Consider the following 20,954-nt stretch of genomic DNA (forward strand, 5'->3'; position numbering starts at 1 on the left):
TTTTTTTTTTTTTTTTTTTTTTTTTTTTTTTTGTTGAAGCTGTTATATTCATTTTTGTTCATTTCTTTTTAAAATCATCAACATGTGATGTCACTGTCATTATTGATAAGCTAAATCTTTTATTTATCACGAGGAAGTCGTAGTAAAAAAAATGAAAAATAATGTCTCTTCAGAGCCATCAGGCTTATAAAGCTGTAGTTTATCCTTGTTTCTCTAGAATGAAATGGCCAATAGCAATTGCTTGCTTTCCTTTAGATAGGATGCTAACCTATCACGACGTACTTTCCACTTGATCTAACAGACCCAGCTAGCTATCAGTGCTGAGTGGACAAGGGGTATCAACTTTGTCCATACAATTTTTGAACCTGTGAGAAAATATTTCTGCTATTTTGTTGGTGCTAGATAGTCAGATTTTTGGTTTATTTTTAATTATTCGAATGACAGAACTAATGAAAATTAATTCCTTCCTTAGTTTTTCAAAATAATTTAGTTTTGTTATATTTTTGTGGCCAATGTGATGGAAACGACTTTTTTGGTACAGCCTCGTATCGATGGTCCGCAGATCAAACCGCTGAAGTCCCAATTTTCACAGTCGGCAGATCAAACCTCTGAAGTCTACATACAAACTTTGTGTACCATATTTTATTTAACTTTTGGCAGATCTGACCTCTGATATCATCAGAGGTCTGATCCATCCAAAATGAATAAAACATGGTACACAACGTTTGTATGTAGACTTCAGAGGTTTGATCTGTCGATCGTGAAAATCGGGACTTCAGAGGTTTGATCTGCCGACCATCGAGGTACAAATGGACTTGTACTGTGACACATGTGATCGAAACGATTTTTGTATTTTGCTGATTTATTGAAAAAGAGAGAAGATATTTGCTATTTGCAGCAGCAATGTTTTCATGAAGTATCTACGAATATTACTTGAACATGAAGTTATTCTCATGCTGAAATCTTTAACGTATTCCGATGATATTTATTTATTTTCAGTTGGGATTTCATTTTGTCTTTCTTTTTTGTTTTGCTGTTGTGTATATTTTTCATATTTAAATTTGAAAAAAATTATTTTCCTATTGTAATGTTGTTTACTAACTGGTTTGCATAATAACAGTCTGTGCTTTTTGATGTCGTCTTCGTCTAAAGCTTTTTTTTTTTAATTTGAGTATTTATTTGCCATATCTTGTTTTCCGCCTTATGTTTCTTGACCATTTGTCTTATATTTACACAATTGATTTAGTTAATTTGATCTTGATTATTCTAGTTTTCATCATTTGGGTCCTCTGAGATTGATAAAATCCAACTTAGCCTCTCAAAGACATTCCTGTGGATTAAAAATGGAGAAAGCATTTTCACTGTCTCGAAGACAGTAAAACGGACTGTAATAATCACTTGTTACCCTTTTTGAAGAACCCCAGTCTAACACATAGTACTTTCCACCATGTCTAAGTACTTTCCACCATATTTAACAGACTGCCACCCAATGACTGCTGGGTCACCACACTCGCAATCGATACAAATTTTAATTCCTTTGCTCCAGGGACATAATGGATAATTTATAATTTACTTTTTTCAAAGTTCTTTATTTTTAAATTTTTTGTTGTTGTTTATCTTTCTGAATTAAAAATAAAATGTGTGGTAATCATTTAAGTAGATATTGATGCTCCTCTCAATAGATGCCCAATGATTAAGAATTCTGATCTCAAACCCTCATCCTGGGTGGGGTTCCTGACCTTCTATTTGCAGGGGGGTACATACTGTGTCTTCTATCCCCTTATATCTGTTTTCCAACATGCTTTCTGTCTTTGTCTTGGAATGAGATTACTTGGTTTTGTCCTGACCCTGGCCGGAGTCCTAGCTGGGAGGGAAACAGTCAAATGCATAGTTATTGTTTTGGGAGATGATATTTTTTTCTTTGTAAATCATCTCTCTGTTGTGTATTATTATATTTGTTATTTTTGTATTATGTATAATGTAAGCGTTTGAGTGTATTCCTCTTTGTTGGATTTTGTGCTTGTGTCCGGATGAGACTTATGATTTCAAACTAAGTAGGCCTACATTGATGGTATGCTCTTGGAATCTACATCTGATCCCTATTTCTTCCCAGTTCCCCTCTGTCTTACTTTTTCTTGGGTGCTTTAATTGTAATTCTAGAACTTTCTACTATCCCATTTTCTTCCTTTTTACTGGCGCTGATATAACCTAAATGAGTTGCAAGCGTCATAAAACCCTTAAAAACAAACAACAAAAACCCTTAAAAACAAAACAAACATATCCCATTTTCTTCCTTTTTGCTGGCGCTGATATAACCTAAATGTGTTGCAAGCGCCCGTAAAACCCTTAAAAACAAACATCAAACCTTCATCATGGCATTGCATCAGGGTTTTGCTCGTCATTAATTGATGCTAATAAGGTTCTTTGAGGTAATCTTTTCATTTTCAGATATTTTATGTTGTTGTTTTTTTGTAGTTTTCTCTAACTTCATTGACACAACGGAATTGAAACCTAATGCTAGTCAAAAAAAAAAAGAAAAAAATCAACCAGAACTGCGTGCGGTCTTTGACCTCCCGAGATGGATAGAAAGGTCACTAGTGCTATGTCTTCTTTCTTTCTTTTTCTGTTTTCATTTTCCATGTTGCTCCCATCTTTTTTCTTGATTGGCATGGCTCAGGGTTTGTTTGTTTTTTTTTCTGGTTATGACAGAGATTCGTAGCTGAGAGGGAGGCAGTTGAGTGTGTGGTTCCTTTTCATTAAAAAATTTCTTAAAGATGATATTTTTTTCCCCTTTTTAATCATCATTTCTCTGTTATGCACTATTTTATTTTTGAATCTATACTTTGTAAACATTGGAGTGTATTCTTGTGGCTGGATAGGACTTTTAGGTAATGTAGAAATAGGCACATTGATAAATTGTTCAGGTAATTATCTGTTCCCTATTTGAATGCATTCCCATCATTCGTCTATGTGGTCTAGTGGTATGACACTCGCTTTTTGGATCAGACGGTCCTGGGTTCGAGCCTCGCTCGGCGCACAGTTGAGACCTTGGAAAAGTCTCTTTGCTCACATTCTCTCAACATACTCAGGTGTAAAATGAGTACCTGGTCGTTAACAGGGTTCTGTCTGTCCAAAAACATTGTAATATCGCCTAACAGGTGCCATGTCCTGTCCTACATGTCCCTGCAGCCAGTAAAGCATTTTGAGCATGTTTAGTGGATATTGCGCTCTATACATACCTGCCTATTATCTATAACAGTTCAATTTTTTTTTCTTTTTTCATTACTGCTTTAACTTTAGATCTAAACCTTCTTTCCATCATCATCTTCCTTTTTGCTGGTGCTGAAATGACCTAAAAAATACAAGGGCCGTAAAACCTCTAAAAAACAAACAAACAAATAATAGAACAGCCCAATTCTAATTGTGCAGTGTTCATTGATTTACATTTGATTTATTTCATTTCCATTTTGTTTCGTTATACGTTTCTTTAAATGATCATGTCTTTAAGATTTTCATTGTCAAGTGTTTGTAATAAATCGTTAATAACTAAACCAATCCTTGAAGATTATGTTTTTTACTTGTATGTGAAAAAGAAAAAAGGGATGAAGTTGGTGGACATTTTATTAAAAAGTGAAAGCGTAGGATGAGGTAAAAATATGAAGACAGCTATTTATGGTGCAAAGGACTTATGCTGATACTTGCTAAAGACCTTAAAGTTGTTCTAGTTCTATTCTTTTCTTGAGAAAGACAATACCACGTAGCCTTAGGAGACACCACGAGTAAAGTCAGGAAATTGAGGAATGGAGTCCTTCAGGGATCTGTCTGGCACCAATGTTGTTAATATCTGCATGCTGAACACTTCTTCCGTGGGGCTGAAATATGTGAACAATTGGGCCCTTGTTACTCAAATTAAAGTCTGGACCCGACTCGAGAGCACACTCAGTGAGGATATTGCCCATGCGAATTAAAAACCTACTTTGACAAGTTGTACTCGAAGATGAACACGTATATTACTGTAGTCGCAGCATTTCATCTATGCAGCAGTTGGCACACCCAGATACTGAACGTCCTTGTCAGGGACCAGGTTTTCCCATATGAACCATATCCGAAGCACCTGGAGTTACACTGGACTGCAGCCTTACCTATCGGGTCCATCTTGAAGTTGTTGCCCAGAAGATGGAGAAATGCAAGAGTCTTCTGAGGAAGCTAGCGGATACAACTTGGGGGGCTGATCAGGTATTCCTTAAAAGACTTCTGCCCTGGTAGCAATCCACACCCCCCCCCCCCCATGTCAGGTGGGAGACGATTGCCTGGCACTGGTTTAATAAAAATAGAGAGGGGAACAGGGTAAGCCCCTCTCAGATGCACAATGGATGGTGCCCGCGTCTCGAGCCGAAATGCATCCCGGCAACACATTACTCGGCAGTCCTGACCATAGACAACACAGGGTGTCTGTGGTCCTGACTTCGCGAGATGGAAGTAGAGTTGGATTAATTCGGTCCCTCGTGGTGGCGGACAAGAAAGACTCCTCGAAACTGAGAGAGAAGTTGCCAGGCAAGAGGAGACATTAGATTGTGGCAAATCGACTACGATCGAGAACCTGCCAAACGGCAGTGCCTCTTCATCAGTGAGGATTTTCCACCTGTCCCACTTGTACATGTTGTGGCAAAGAATCTGAAACCGCAGAGCTTCTGGTTGAGCGTTTTGTTATGACAAGGCTAACAGTCGAGTTTTTTGCGACTGTACACAAATGCGGCAACTAATTTACCGTCTTGATAGACCGTCATAATATAACTGTTGGGGCTAACCCACAACGGAGACTGACTCCGACATCATCATCATCATCACCACTGGGGTTCCTGACCTGCCATAGTGGGCAGGGGGGTACATGCTGTGTCTTCTATCCCCTTATATCTGTTTTCCAACATGCTTTCTGTCTTTGTCTTGGAATGAGATTACTTGGTTTTGTCCTGGCCCTGGCCGGAGTCCCAGCTCGGAGGGAAACAGTCAAATGCATAGTTATTGTTTTGGGAGATGATATTTTTTTCCCTTGTAAATCATCTCTCTGTTGTGTATTATTATATCTGTTAAATTGAATGTATAATGTAAGCATTTGAGTGCATTCCTCTGTCGGATTTTGTGCTTGTGTCCGGATGAGACTTATAGGTGATCTCAAACTAAGTACATTGGTGGTTTGCTCTTGGAATCTAAATCTGATCCCTATTTGGTCCCATTTCCCCAATGTCTTACTTTTTCTTGGGTGCTTTAATTGTAATTCTAGAACTTTTTACTATCCCATTTTCTTCCTTTTTGCTGGCGCTGATATAACCTAAATGTGTTGCAAGCGCCGTAAAACCCTTAAAAACAAACATTATCATCACCATCATCATCATCATCATCATCAAACGAATAGCCGATAGCCAAATAAATCTAATGTAAACAGAGCAAATCGATCAGCTTGTCTTTAAAAGAAAGATAATCCTCTTATAAGTGGCCGTTCAGTTAATTAATAGGGAATGAAATTAACGGAAGAGTAGCGTCCCTTGATTGGACGTCACCAGGGGAGAAGATATTTGTAAACAAACCAACTACAAGCCAAGCGCTCCAAATACAAAATTTATTATTCATATTTCTGTACAAAAATGCATATCATAATCAAAGGTTATGCATTTTTGTACAGAAATATGAATAATAAATTTTGTATTTGAGCGCTTGACTTGTACTTGGTTTGTTTACAAATAACATCTCCACCGGTGACGTCCAATCAAGGGACGCTCCTCTTCCGCTAATCTCATTCCCTATAGATAGTTCGAAGATGACGTCACTCATGTCTTTGTTATTGTTTTTTGCCATCCGCGTTTATGAGTAATGCTCACTGAACTGTATTAACCTGACTATAAACGTTCATGGATACACACAGTTTTGTGTGTTGGTCCCTTATACTTCCGGATGGCAATGTTATGAGCCAAGCGCATACTATCTATAGAATTATATTTACTAATTACTAATGTAAGGCGCGTTCTGTCGATTTGCGCGATCGGTCGGTCGTGCTTAAAACTAATACTACCCTACTCTGGGAAATAATAATAATAATAATAATAATAATAATAATAATAATAATAATAATAATAATAATAATAATAATAATAATAATGGTATAAATTTATAGTGCGCCAAACATCCCTTCTTCAGGAGGGCTCTGGGCGTATAATATAGATTAAGCCCTAACACAGTACACGAACAACGCTAATTATACACATAATCCCATATTAAAAAATTTGTCCAGAAATCTCGTCCTTCAAATAACGAACGATTTAACCCTCTCCTTACCAGCCATTTTCAGAATTTTCCCTGAAACTTAACACTCGCCCAACACAAAAATATATTTTTTCTACTCATACAGAAACGGAACAAGTACATTCTCTACATATAATTGTCTAGTGTCTAATTTTTATCGCTAGAACAAAATATTTTCTTTATTATTTGTGATGTACAAAGGATATCAGAATAATAAAATTGTTGGTTGCATCGTAACGAATGTGACGATTTTCCTTTTGGTGGTACGTAGAGGGTTAAATGACTCTCGTCTTAGCAAAAACTCTCAAACCCGGGACCAAAAAGGTCCTCCCCAAAATCTGAGGCCAATTACTTCACTTAACACAATCAAAAAGGCATTATCTATAATATTAGCTCTGGCAAGGATTAGGCCATTCATTGAAGCATATCTCTCATCGAGCCAATGTGGCAGCCGCCAATGACAGAAGTATTGCAGAAAAGCAAGAAGTACATTCTATACATAAAAGTGTTCAGCAAAATGAGATCTACAAAATAGTATCAAGTTTTTATAGCTATGATAAACATAATCCTTTCTTTAAAAAGATATAGCATTGTGGAGAACATTGTGCTTATTTGAGTCAATAAAAAAAAATTGATACGGTGCACAACTCGACTGAAAGATTTGAAAATTAGAAATGTATTTTTTACAGATAGATAAACAGATAACTTGATTTCCTTTTATACTTTAAAGTCAGTTTGAAAGTTCGTTGAGTCAAACAGATAATATCATAAAATATGCACCGACGACACTTGACACTCAAAATCAACTAATTTTGACACTGTAAAAAGTTGTCAATTTGCGTCATCTATTTATGACATCAAGTATTATTATTTCTTCCGTTGTGTTGTTGATTTAGCGGTGATCAGTGTTGTTATGTAGTAGTATGTTCTAATTGCGTGCATGTTTGTGTGTGCGTGTGTGTGTGTTGTGTGTGGTGTATACATGTGTGTGTGTGTGTGTTGGCATTTTTTCAGCAAATAGTGTCATTCATAGTGATATTATTCACTTGATCACATGAAGGTATTTCAGTCGCCATTTTGATTCATTTTTTACTATTAGGGTTAGCTCGAGATCGAAGGATTTTTTTTCTATTAGGGTTAGTCAAAAGTCTTAGTAAAGATGCTAGGATGTTTGTTTTTCCATAAGTTAAGTAAAGGGGAGACATTCCAAAAGCTCCTACATCCCCAGTATTCTTTAAATTTGTATTTTCACCGTTGACATTTTGTCAGGCATTTATTTATTCAATTTGTCATTATATAGAAGTAATTTAAAAACTCTAGAACAAACCTTGATAGATTTGTGAAAGTTTAAAATTTCCTAATTTGACCATTGTCTTGATTTTCGGCCGCCATTTTGATTTGTTAAGTATTGAAAAGTAGTGCAAAGCAGTCCGAGAGTTGTTTTTTTCTATTAGGGTTAGCTCGAGAGGTTAGTCATAAGTCTTATTAAAGGTGCTAGGGTGTTTGTTTTTCCATAAGTTAAGTAAAGGGGAGACATTCCGAAAGCTCCTACATCCCCAGTATTCTTTAAATTTGTATTTTCACCTTTGATCTTTTGTCAGGCGTTTATTTAATCAATTTGTCATCATTTTTTCTATTAGTAGTGCATGGGCCAGTGGGCGAAACCCTCCCCCCCCTGGGGGAGTTTTCGCCACATGGTTTTTCTGAAACAGCACTATATCTTGAGTATTAATCCGGGTGTTACCGTTTTTTCAAGTGTCATTTACGAGAGTTACGGCCCTTGAAAGGTCATTAGGTGCAATTTTTTGTGAAATCGTTTTTGTGCATAAAATGGTTGTTTATCACCTTAAAATTGTTTCACATACAATCAATAATGGAATTTTATTGTAATTTCTCATTTTTTGCCTCATGTCATAAAATATTTTACAAAGCCATATAGCGTTTTTAAATCTTTGATAGCCATTTTCTCTATAATTTGAAAAAAAAATCTATTACAGTGTACTTGTTTCCCTTCAGGATGAATAAACAAGAGGGATTTTGCACTAGCACAATTCAGGCATGCTTCAGGGACATATAACACAAATTAATCCGGGTGTTACAGTTTTTTCAAGTATCATTTACAGGAGTTATGGCCCTTGAAAGGTCATCGGGTGCAATTTTTCGTGAACTCATTTTTGTGAATAAAATGATTGTTTATCACCCTAAAATTGTTTCGAATGCAATAAATAGTGGAATTTTATTGTCATTTCCATTTTTTGCCTCATATCATAAAATATTTTACAAAGCCATATAGCGTTTTTAAATCTTTGATAGCCATTTTCTCTATAATTTGAAAAAAAAATCTATTACAGTGTACTTGTTTCCCTTCAGGATGAATAAACAAGAGGGATTTTGCACTAGCACAATTCAGGCATGCTTCAGGGACATATAACACAAATTAATCCGGGTGTTACAGTTTTTTCAAGTATCATTTACAGGAGTTATGGCCCTTGAAAGGTCATCGGGTGCAATTTTTCGTGAACTCATTTTTGTGAATAAAATGATTGTTTATCACCCTAAAATTGCTTCGAATGCAATAAATAGTGGAATTTTATTGTTATTTCTCATTTTTTGCCTCATATCATAAAATATTTTACAAAGCCATATAGCGTTTTTAAATCTTTGATAGCCATTTTCTCTATAATTTGAAAAAAAAATCTATTACAGTGTACTTGTTTCCCTTCAGGATGAATAAACAAGAGGGATTTTGCACTAGCACAATTCAGGCATGCTTCAGGGACATATAACACAAATTAATCCGGGTGTTACAGTTTTTTCAAGTATCATTTACAGGAGTTATGGCCCTTGAAAGGTCATCGGGTGCAATTTTTCGTGAACTCATTTTTGTGAATAAAATGATTGTTTATCACCCTAAAATTGCTTCAAATGCAATAAATAGTGGAATTTTATTGTCATTTCTCATTTTTTGCCTCATATCATAAAATATTTTACAAAGCTATATAGGGTTTTTAAATCTTTGATATTGATAGCCATTTTCTCTATAATATGAAAAAATATATATTACAGTGTATTTGCTTCCTTTCAGTGATAAATAAACAAGTGGAATTTTGTACTAGCACAATTCAGGCATGATTAATGGGCATATAACACATATACATTTGTAACATTTGACCTTGCTGTAGCAAAGAAAGCTTACGATATTGTCTGGCAAAACCCACAGCTTTACAAAACAGTCATTATTCACCTGGGTGTCTTTCACACCATAATTTCATATCTTGGTGCCCTGGGAAAGCTCCAAAGTGGATCTGGTTTTGAAGAAATTGTGACTGAAGCAGGGCTATGTGCACATGGTTCTATGGATAGGGTTATGAGTGGAAAGAACTACAACAGGGCTATACGAGTGCATGTGTCTGTTTTGGAGGCTCTAGAGAGGCTTCTGCTTGCAAAATTTGAGCAGAACACGGATTCAAAACTCAGTAAAGACCTCATGTCTTACATAAAGGAATTCACCGAAGGAATTTCAAGCCATACAGCTAATAAAATTCTCCAGTCAACTGTGTATGCTGAGTTATTTTCCCAGTATGAAGCCTTCAAAGAGAGTGTCCGCTCAGGAAAGTACGGAAAAACTGCACAATACTGGATCCAATACATGGACAGAGTTTGGCTTCTCCTCCAGTTTCTGCGAGCTACCAACTTTCTTCTTCATATATCTTGTTTAAAAGAACTGTGCACACTGCTTTTTACCATGAATCACCACAATTATGCCAAGTATCTCAGTGTATATTTTGTGTCACTAGCCAACCTGATTCATTCCCACCCAGGGGCAGAAGAAATGTTACAAGATAATGGATTTAGTGTCTCCAGATCAAGGACGCCTGCTGGAAGAATAGCAGTTGATATGACCATTGGACAAACAATAAACAAACATGCAAAGACAAAAGGAGGTATTGTTGGGTTCAGCAAGAGTCTTCCAAGCTATTACCGTTGGAGTGTAACAAGACACAATCGAGCAGAATATGTATCAGCAACCCAAAGAATGATCAGCAACAACAACTGTATAGATATAGACACCCACAAAGAATTGAGCCTTGCAGAAAAAAGACAAAGTGAAAAGCGAGTGCAAAAGATCCTCCAGGCATTTTCAGCATTATTTATCAATCCCTTTGAAGTTGAAGATGGTCTGGTCAGTCTAGCTTCAGGAATGAAAGTGCAAGAGGATGTTGCTGATGACCTGCTAGCCGTGGAAAAAACAGGAAAAAGATTGTTTGAAAGTTTTGTTGAAAACAGACTGAAGGAAAAGACTGTAGAATTTCACAAGCCATTAGAAAGGAACAAGACCAAGACATTTGCATCATTGAGGAAAGTGGTAACAGTGAAAAAAGACATGAACGTGGTCAAAATCAAGGCACAAAGAAATTTATTTGGCCAGCTTCTTGTTTTGTCCCAAGAACACAGTGTTGATCTTCAAAAAGTTCTTCAATATCCTCTAACACCTACTCCATGGTCGCTGGCTTCATCAGATGGTTTACCTCTGAAGACCAACAAAGCAACTCTGTTGCACAAGCTCACGCCTGACAATTCATTAATGTTCGAGGATTATGCAAAAACAAAACAAACACCGTTTACATTGTTGATGGCAATGCACTGTTACAAACTCTGTCAGCAATCCCAAATACATTTGGTGAAGTAGCCAAACTTACATTTTCCTCCTTACCACAAGCAGCTTGTGTACACTTTGTGACTGATACTTACATAGAAGATTCAATCATAGAAGATGCATACTTGTTAAGAGGATCTGCAACAACAGTGCCCAGACGTTGGAAATCATTTCTCAGCTGCGTTGATAACAAAAGACCCCTCATCAGGTTTCTCCTCAAGGAATGGGAAAGTAACGAATATGCAAAGAAACTGAGAAACAGGGAAATTTTCTTTGTCTGTGAAGAGAGATGCACCTTACTTTACAGTGACACGGATGAATTTACCACAGCTGTACCTTGTCTAGATTTCTACTCATCACAGGAAGAGGCAGACACACGAATTATACTGCACTGTCAATATGCTTCCCGCCAACCAAACTGTGAAACAATTGTTGTCAGATCACCAGACACGGATGTCTTCTTACTTCTCCTTTCATTCTCAGAGACAATTGGAAAGACCCTGATTTTTGATACTGGCTGTGGCAACAACAGGCGACAAATCAATGTCTCTCAGATAGCAAAGATGCATTACTTGGTGTCCATGCATTCACAGGCTGTGACACAACAAGTTGCTTTGCTGGGCAAGGAAAGCTGAAAGCTCTAAAGTTTCTTCAAAAGGAGGAAGATCTTAGAATTCTGTTCTCCAGATTTGGAACATCAGCAGCTGTTTCGAGTAATGACTGTCTCATGTTAGAGTCATTTGTGTGCAAGCTGTATGGCAAAACCTCATGCACAAGTGTCAACAAAGTGAGGTATGACATAGTTCGCCAGCGTTTCAAAGGAAAGAAAGGTACCATCTCATGCAGTGGTGGAATTGATCTGTGTCAGATGCCTCCTTGTAGTCAAGTATTGTCACTGCACATATCAAGAGCCAACTTTCAAACTCTCATTTGGAGGAATGCAGTGTGCCAGAATCCTAGCATTCCAAAACCAGAGGATAACGGTTGGCAGAGAAATTCTGCAAATGAATTGGAAGTACAGTGGTTCAAAGATGCTTTCATTCCAGATGAGTTGCAGGAAATTGTGTATGAAGAAAGCTGCACCAGTACTGCCGAGGATGGTAGTGATAGCTTTGACAGTGATTTCCTTGACGACACTTCAGAGGACGAAGAGGATTTTGCTACTGATGATGAGGATATGTAATAAATTGGTGAGCAGTGCAAACTGTTAAGGAGTAAAGCATGTTTGCAAAACACATAAGGAGATTGTTTTTATGTACTTACTGCATCTTGAATCAAGAATCCCTTTTGAGTATCAATTATTCTTCATAATATAACAATGCGATTTCGTTCAAAAGTCTTCGGTAATGATGCTTCACTTGGGTTGTGAACAAATTAATCTTTTTTCATGATATATCTATTGTTTTTACCACACCTTCAACTTACTTTTAAATGTGACAACTGGACATCAATACCATGTTTAAAAAGAATGAAAATTATGATGAATTTGGCATCCGACAAAGTGGAGAAAAATGTAAGGGTTGCGTACACTTTTAGTTTTTCCTGTGACGTAGAAATATGAAGGTTGTTGTTGAGGCTTGGGCCATAGCTTTCTTCAGTGCTACATTTTTAATTAACATGCTGTTTTTGGCCATATTTAAAATAATTTTTTGTGTAAAACACTGAAATAGCCCATAAGTTTAGATATGACACTTCATGAGATTACTGACAAATTGTTTCAACTTTCTGTGAGTCTATATAATATTTACAAATTGAAAGCTTGTGCACATAGTTTGATAGTATATTCAATTTCCTTCAGTTTGATACCCAATTTGCATATATTTGAATTAATATTGTAGTCTCCAGAGCCTTTGAAAGAAATGTTGTCTCTTTTTTGCAAGGGGACACAACTCACTTTTTTCAAAGAGCCATAACTCTCTTAAATGACACTTATTTTTACGGTAACAGTGGAATTTGTATGGCCAATAAGTTCTATTATTTGAAAAACATAGTGGCATAAACTCCCAAATGGGGGGGAGGGGGGGTCCCAGTGGCCTAAGCACTATAGGGTTAGTCATAAGTCTTAGTAAAGATGCTAGGATGTTTGTTTTTCCATAAGTTAAGTAAAGGGGAGACACTCCGAAAGCTCCTACATCCCGAGTATTCTTTAAATTTGTATTTTCACCGTTGATATTTTGTCAGGCGTTTATTTATTCAATTTGTCATCATTTTTTTCTATTAGGGTTAGCTCGAGATCGGAGGATATTTCTTTTTCTATTAGGTTTAGTCATAAGTCTTAGTAAAGGTGCTAGGATGTTTGTTTTTCCATAAGTTAAGTAAAGGGGAGACATTCCGAAAGCTCCTACATCCCCAGTATAATGTATTCACTTAATGTAAATCTTGCTGCTCGAAGCTCGAAGAAATAAGTAATAATGTGAAATTGAATTTAAGCTTCAATTTAATTACAAAAACAGATCAAATGAACGTTTCGGGTTTCCCCTTTATCAACATAACAGGATGAATGAAACACCGCAGATGAATGATGAATGAAATACTGTGGTAGTGGCGTAGTTAAAATGAATAAACAAAACATTGGTTGGCCGGAAATTGGTATGCTCCTTTGTTGTAAGGAAGCACGAATTAAAATAGAATACTAGATATTTCTAAAAGGTGCGCAATTAATTAAGTGAAAAGAGGGGAGGCGGGGAGGAACTGTGTAATGCAGTTTAGAACATGAAATATAAAAACGTGTAGACTGTTGTCTTTAAAAAATATATTCCAGCCTTGTGGAGAACATTGTGCCATTTGAGTCAATAAAAAAAAATTATACGGCGCACAACTCTACTGAAAGATTTGAAAATTAGAAATGTATTTTTTACAGATAGATAAACAGATAATTTGATTTCCTTGTATAAGTTAAAGTCAGTTTGAAAGTTCGTTGAGTCAAACCGACGACACTAACACTCTCAAAAACAACCAATTTAGACACTGTAAAAAGTTGTCAGTTTGGCGTTTTTACGCAAATCGTCGCATTCGAAATAATTATTCACTTAATTACTTTAAGGATATCAGATCTACACTAAGTTTTCAACAGTTTTCATCTATTTATGACATCAAGTATTATTATTGCCCCTTTGATGCTTTCAATGTGATGGTTTCGGGTGGATAATACCCAGGTTTAATTTCTTTGGTAATAATTTTTTTAAAAAATAATAATAATCTAAAAAAATGGAAATTTAAAACAAGAAAATAGAAGTAGCATTGAAGGTAAAATAAGCTTTTAGAAAGACCTTATTAAATGTTATGAATAGTCAGGTGGCTCCGTAGCGCAGTGGATAAGCTGTCAGACTCTAACCTTGAAAGTACTGGGTTCAATCCCATTGTGGACATTTTTAAAAAGTTTACTTTATTGAGAAAGACATCATTTTTGTTGTTATAGTTACTGGACATATATTTAAAACCTTAAATTAATCTATTATCATTATTATTTATTATTATATTTGTAAAAAAAACAACATCGGTACCATTCAATGTGTTATCGATGTGCATTTATATGTAAACGTCGATTGTTATCATTTTATAATATTTTATCATTATCATCAGTGTAAACGCGTCTTTGTAATTTTATTGGGGTCTTTTTTCTGTTCTTCTTCTTCTTCTTCTTCTTCTTCTTCTTCTTCTTCTTCTTCTTCTTCTTCTTCTTCTTCTTCTTTTTGGGTTTGTTTTTGTTGTTTTTCAAAAACTTCCCGTCCCATCATTGTTTATGTCTATTTACCTTATCTACGCCATTCACACTACACATCTCTCATTCGTTCTTAGTGTCTTATTGGTCGTGTTTTGTTGATAAAGGGGAAATCAGAAACGTCCACAATATGTCTTCGTCTATTAAATTGAGGCTTACAATTCAACACTTATCGTTATTTTTTTCCTTCGAGCTTCAAGCAGAAACATTTTCATTAATCAACCAGCAGCGCCAACGGAGGTGCATAAAAATGGTGCGTTTTAGTACACCTCCAGTGGAGGTGCATAAAAACGGTGCCTAACGCCACCAAACATGATCACCAGAGTGCTGTACTGTAAGGTAAGTTCTCGATCCCAGGATCGTCTTTCAAGTCTGCTCAAGTCTGCTACTTCAGGTTTATTTTCGCAGTTGACTTTCTTACCACAACCTGTTTTCACACAAGAACAACTATATGTTGCTGTGTCATGGGTCAGAGGCTATAGTAGCTTGCACTTTATGGTGGGCCACATAGAAAAATCAACAAGGGGATGTACCAAGTTACACGGACAACGTTGTTTACCAATATGCCCTCAATAAATGATGGTCGGTACAATATCGAATGAAAATAGTTCTTTCCCCGCGAAATTGCGGGCTTTTTACTAGTTTTATATATATATATATATATATATATATATATATATATATATATATATATATATATATATATATATATATATATATATATATATTTATACATATATATATATAGTGTAGTGTGTTGTTGCCTAACAGGCAAGACGTGTTTTTGTTGTTGTGACATTTCTCTTCATTTTTTTTTTTTTACCGATTTCAAGGATTTACACGTCTTATTTCAATTTAATTTTTATTCAAGGATTTTTGTACAACACGTAAGATACCATTGTGATATTGCTTTAATTATATTTTATACGGTTTCGACATCATTTTTATCGAAATTGTTTCGGACTATTTTACAATGTTTCACCAAGACCCCGTTATGTTTACTCGTTCTCACAATCAAGTTTTACTGTCGGCTGTCGTTGAACTTTTATTCACCCTGCGCTTTTATTATTTACAAATTGAAAACACACACTCCTACCTCAAACGTGAACACCATTACAATCAACAAAAGATTGTCTGAAAACGTGGTGGTCGACGTAAACAACATGTTATTGAAACAACAGTCCCGGGACGTCAAGTGAACTGTCATCGTTCAACTCGACCACCAAAGACGTTAACAAAAATATTGACAAATGACACAAGACCAAGTCATGGAAATCATAACATTTGTATTTGCCATATTAACGCACAGTCATCGAGAAACAAGACATTCGATATAATCGATGTCATAGATCAACACGATATCGATATTCTATATATATAACTGAATCATGGTTGCGTCAGTTCGGTGATGAACCTATAATGAAAGAAATGACACCTCCCGGCTACAAGATGGAATCGTTCCCAAGAAATGGACGATCAGGAGGGGGGACCGCCATCATATACAAACACGCTCTTTCGTCTAAAATACAAAAGAGGCCAATTTCGTTCAAAAGTTTTGAGTGTGTCCAAACCACATTGACCTACCCTCAAATTTCATTTTTAATCACTTGTATCTACAGACCACCCCCAAGCAAAAAGAACAAACTGAGACAGAATGATTTTGCTGACGAATTTTCTGATTTTGTATCAAAAGACACATCAAATAAGCGAACAAATTTTATCGGCGATTTGAATATTCAGTTTGATGTTGATAAGAATAGTCTCGTTAAAATTATAAAAAATATGCTGAATGAACATGGCCTGACTCAGTTAGTGACCTCTCCAACTCAATGATTGGGGCACATCTTGGACTGGTTCATCACTGATACACCCTCGCTTGTTGAATCAATTAAAAATATCAAAAAAGAAATTTCAGACCAGAATCTGATTCTGGCAACTCTCAAATCCATCGAAGAGAAAGCAAAGAAAGTCAAGATAGTGTCTAGGGATACTAAAAGAATAGACATTTGTTCCTTCAAAAACAATCTGTCAGAGGAACTAGGAAGAATGGATATACCATCAGCACAGAAAACGGACGAGGTACTGCGCAACGTCATCGACAGGCATGCGCCAAAGACAAATAGAATAATAAATTCCAGGAAACCGTCTCCGTGGTTTAACCAGAGTGAAAAAATTGCCAAAAGGGAAAAAAGGAATGCAGAGGCATCGTGGAGAAAATCGGGCCTTGAGATTGACCGGCTGATATATATAGCAAAAAAGCATAAGTATAAAACCACCTGCAAAAGAGCAAAGAGAAACTATTATAACATGAAACTATCATCAGTGAGGGACACTAAGGAATTTTTCTCTGTTTCAAAGGAACTTTTAGGGGAAGAAAAGGGCGTGTGTCTACCCACTAATATCCTGGTAGAAAAGCAGCCGGATGCATTTTCAGATTTCTTTTCGGGAAAAATATCGAAAATTCGGAACAATTTGGACCTCGTGCAAAATGAAGATACAAATTTCCACCCTTTTTTGGGTTCACATGGATTCTCTTGTTTTAAAGAAACAACTGAAGAAGAGATTTCTAAAATAATTTGTTCATCTTCCTCGAAGTCATATGATTTAGATCCTTTACCAACTAATATTTTGAAATTATGTTTTCCTGAATTGATACCTTGCATAACTTATATTATAAATCAGTCACTTATCTCAGGACAAGTCCCAGATATCTATAAACATGCAATTGTAAAGCCTCTCATAAAAAGCAAAATCTCGATGCAAATGACCTTAGTAACTACCGTCCCGTCTCAAATCTGCCATTTCTTTCTAAAATCCTTGAAAAAGTTGTACTCAGACGTCTTTCACAACATCTCCACGAAAACAATCTATGGGAAAAATTTCAGTCAGCTTATCGTTCTTACCACAGACCAGAATCTGTTCTGTGCTGTGTTGCGAGTGATTTGCTTGATGTTTTAGATAAAGGTTCTGTTTCTCTTCTGACATTGTTAGACCTTTCGGCGGCGTTTGATATTATTGGTCACGGTATTCTCATTAAACGACTTAATATAACTTTTTGGCTTGTCTGGGACTGTCTTGCAGTGGTTTGAATCTTATTCAGATGGCAGAAAGCAACAGGTTATGATTTTAGATAAACTTTCTCTTCAACATACATTGTCTTTTGGTGTTCCTCAAGGCTTTGTTTTGGGTCCAATTCTTTTTGTTTTGTATACTTCTCCATTATCTAATGTCATCACTGGTCATGGGCTGCGCTATCATCTCTATGCAGATGATACGCAACTTTATGCTACTGATAAAACTAAAAATCTCGAAAATATTGTGAAACGTGTGGAAGAATGTGTGACGGATATTTCTGTACAAAAATGCATATCATAATCAACTTTATGCATCTTTGTACAGAAATATGAATAATACATTTTGTATTTGGAGCGCTTGGCTTATAGTTGGTTTGTTAACAAATAACTTCTCCGCCGGTGACGTCCAATCAAGGGACGTTATTCTTCCGCTAATCTCATTCCCTATAGAAAGTAATGATTAAAAGTGAAAAAGAGAAAGAGAGAGTCAAAAGAGAAGACTCAATGCTCTTATCTCTTTTAGTGATCTATATATATATATATATATATATATATATATATATATATATATATATGTGTGTATATATATATATATATATATATATATATATATATATATATATATATATATATATATATATATATATATATATATAGGTCAAGGCCTTCAAAGTAAACATTTGTTAGGTAATCAAACCAATGCCATCGAAAGTTTTAAGAGATTTTCAAATTTACAAGGGGTTTATTGTCCTATATATATATATATATATATATATATATATATATATATATATATATATATATATATATATATATAATAAAAACCACGGAATGTAAGTGCTCAACTTTAATGTTAAAGGAGAGGTAAATATATATATATATATATATATATATATATATATATATATATATATATATATATATATATATATATATATATTATAGAGTTAGTATCATTTACTTCTACAGTCCAGTTTCATACGACGAGGCCAATCTACGGAAGTGTGTGTATCGTTATTGTTTATGGTTACACGTACTTCCCGTCGATTGGCCTAGTGACATGAAACAATACTGTATAAGTAAACAGTAATTATGTGTATAGGGAATGAGATTAGCGGAAGAGTAGCGTCCCTTGATTGGAAGTCACGAGCGGAAAAGTTATTAGAGAGAGAACGTCATGTTGGTTGTGCGGCATTGGACACTTCACCGAAAGCGAGGACGAGAGAGACGCATGCGCAAAACCATTTTGACGTCCTCTCTGTAAGGTGACGTCCAATCAAGGGACGCTACTCTTCCGCTAATCTCATTCCCTATATAATTTTTAAAAAGTATAAATCGCACTGTTAGCCGATTGTTGTCATTTTTTTTACAATCTTTGCCCCTTATTTGTTTTTGTTTTTCCAATTCTATAACATTTTATTCATGCTTTAATGAGACATGACTATCGAGCCTCTTAAATACTACAAGACTAGGTAAATGTGCCAACTTAGATAATATATTATATCCATAAAAATTATAACGCAATATCCACAAAACAAAACAGAAAAAAAAAACAAAAACAAATGAAAACAACAATAATAAAAGAAAGAGCACGAAGCTTCCGGGTGGGTTAGCGACGGTGCACGACTGGGGTAAAGTGTTTGCTGGTTGGGTCGATCGTCATATCATGGTAGTGTGAACCTACGTGGAGTTTCCAAGGGAAAATAAAGAAAGAAAAAGTCAATTTAAATAGCTTTAGAAATAAACAATTTGTCCTCAAGCATGATCCAAAAATACTCCAAAGTCCTGAAGGTAGATTCTAAGAAGCAAAACGTTCATTTTCAACAAGATTTATTGAGTCAAAGAGGCTTATGCCGTTCTGTAGCTGGAGGCAAAAATTCGTTTTTTACGAATTTTTGTGGTACTAGGCATGTCTGATAACCGCCCAATTCACGGCAAACGTCCTTGAGACTGCGTAGCCAAGATCATTCATTCATATCGTAAACACGGTGAATAAATTGAATTAAAATATCTTAACAAATTGGCTATTTTTAGTCTTGTCTTCATTTTTTGATTTTGTTTCTCATTAAATAAACAAACTCTTGAGCATTTTAATACAGCCCAATATACACTAAACGTTCTCAAAGCGCTTTACAATAGGCCCAAAGTCAACAGTAACACTAAACATGTAAGAATTGACGTGATGCCTGTGTAGGCGATTGTACAATGCTATTTTCAGACGGAGACAACGCTTTATTACCAGCCAAGTTACACCTAAGTACGGTGAGATACTGTGAGTAAAGAGCCTTTTCCAAGGATTCAACTATACCCGCTCAGAGTGGGACTGGACCTTCTGATCCGTCGGCAAGAGCCATACCACCTAACCGCACATGTATCAAGATGTGTGTAGGCATAATGATAGAAGAGAATGAATTATAATATCGAATAATCACACGTGTGTAATGAATTGTCCACATTCCTTAAAAAACGCCCCAAAAACTTGAGATTTTATAAAGAGCAATATCCACTAAACGTGCTCAAAGCGCTTTACAACACGCAAAACACCAGCAACCCTAAATTATAACACATTAGGCCATCATCGAAGAAATCTTCATCCTTAAGTATGTATGCAAATGAAACAGTAATACTCGTTCTATTGCAGTCATTCAGGGCCATAAGGCCCATGGAGACGGAGTTTATCCCGGATTCTATAGCGTGAACCGGACAATAGCAATTACTTGCTACCCTTTGGATAGATGCTAGTCTATCGCAAAGTACTTTCCGACAGATCTAATAGAACCAGCTACCCATCATTTACTGCTGGGTGGACAGAGGGGTCGGAAAAACAAAATTTCGACTGCACCCGGGATAGATCTTGGTCACCTTGAGTGTGAAGCGAGTGCTCTATCGACTGAGCTATCGGGGATCCCCACTCGGAGAGAGATCAACAATCAGAAGAAAACTACTTCAAAGAGATGGGTAAAGGGGTAAAGTTTGACGTCTAAACTAAATCTACAATTCACGCCTTTCCGAGTGGACCATGAGATGCCGTCACTTAGGCATTCCATGAAGGAGTAAAAATGAGCTTTTATTTAACGCAATATCCACTAAACGTGCTCAAAGCGCTTTACAAAGGGTCCCTGGCCAACAACAACATTTAACATGACGCCTTTTGGGCGATATTACATTTTTTCGGACAAAGACAACGCTCTTAATAGTCAGGTAC

Source organism: Berghia stephanieae, chromosome 4 (genome assembly GCF_034508935.2).
Source record: "Berghia stephanieae isolate SIO BIC M18660-M18661 chromosome 4, UCSD_Bste_1.3, whole genome shotgun sequence".
NCBI lineage: Eukaryota > Metazoa > Mollusca > Gastropoda > Nudibranchia > Aeolidiidae > Berghia > Berghia stephanieae.